The 792-nt window shown below is 40.4% G+C and overlaps 1 pseudogene; it reads right to left on the bottom strand.

The window, feature by feature from the left end:
* Positions 1-298: 298 nt before the first annotated feature.
* LOC111734638 lies at positions 299-417 on the bottom strand (annotated as a pseudogene).
* Between the last annotated feature and the right edge of the window lie 375 nt (positions 418-792).

The raw sequence follows: 792 nt of genomic DNA, 5'->3' as shown, positions 1-792 counted from the left end.
AAACCCAAGTCATTTTTGATTCCTCTCATTCTTTTACATCCTGATTCAACCACAAATCTTGTTGGCTCTACCTCCAAAATATAACTAAAATCCAACCATTTCTTGCCAGTTTCACAGTTATCACCCTAATCAAAGCCATTGTCATGTCTTAACCAGAATTACAGGTCTTCCAGCTAGTTTTCTTTCTTTTTTTAAAAAATTTTTATTATTATTATGTTTTTAGGTGAGGCCACCCTTGATTGACCTCACAGATTGCAAGAACCTTGTCGGCTTACAATCCCTTATTTTTTATTTTTTACGCTTATAGCACCTGGTCTTCCTGGGTGGTCTCCCATCCAAGTACTAACCAGGCCCGACCCTGTTTAGCTTCTGAGATCAGATAGGATCGGGCTTGTTCAAGGTGGCATGGCCGTAGACTAGTTTTCTATTTTTTAAACTTTTTAGTTCATTCTCGACACAACCCAAATGACCATGATTGTATAAAATATATGTCAAATGATGTCATTTCTTGCCTTAACAACTTCCGCTGGCTTTCCATCTCTTTAAGGGTAAAAGCCAAAATCCTTCCAATGGCTCATACAGCCCTACATCACCTTCATCTCCAGCCTGTTGTCTTTCTGATCTTACCTCCTGTAACTCTCCCTTTCATTCATCTCCAGCTACCCTGGCCTCCTTAGTGTTCCAAAGAAGTGCCAGAAATGCATTGAGGCCTTTGGATTTGCTATTCACTTTGCCTAGAGGGCTTTCCCCACAGATATTCACATGGGTTGCTCTCATTTCCTTCAGGTGTTC

Source organism: Pteropus vampyrus, unplaced genomic scaffold (assembly GCF_000151845.1).
Source record: "Pteropus vampyrus isolate Shadow unplaced genomic scaffold, Pvam_2.0 Scaffold2759, whole genome shotgun sequence".
NCBI classification, from domain to species: domain Eukaryota; kingdom Metazoa; phylum Chordata; class Mammalia; order Chiroptera; family Pteropodidae; genus Pteropus; species Pteropus vampyrus.
Note: the sequence above shows the minus strand (reverse complement) of the source record. Positions and strands in the feature narration are given on the sequence as shown.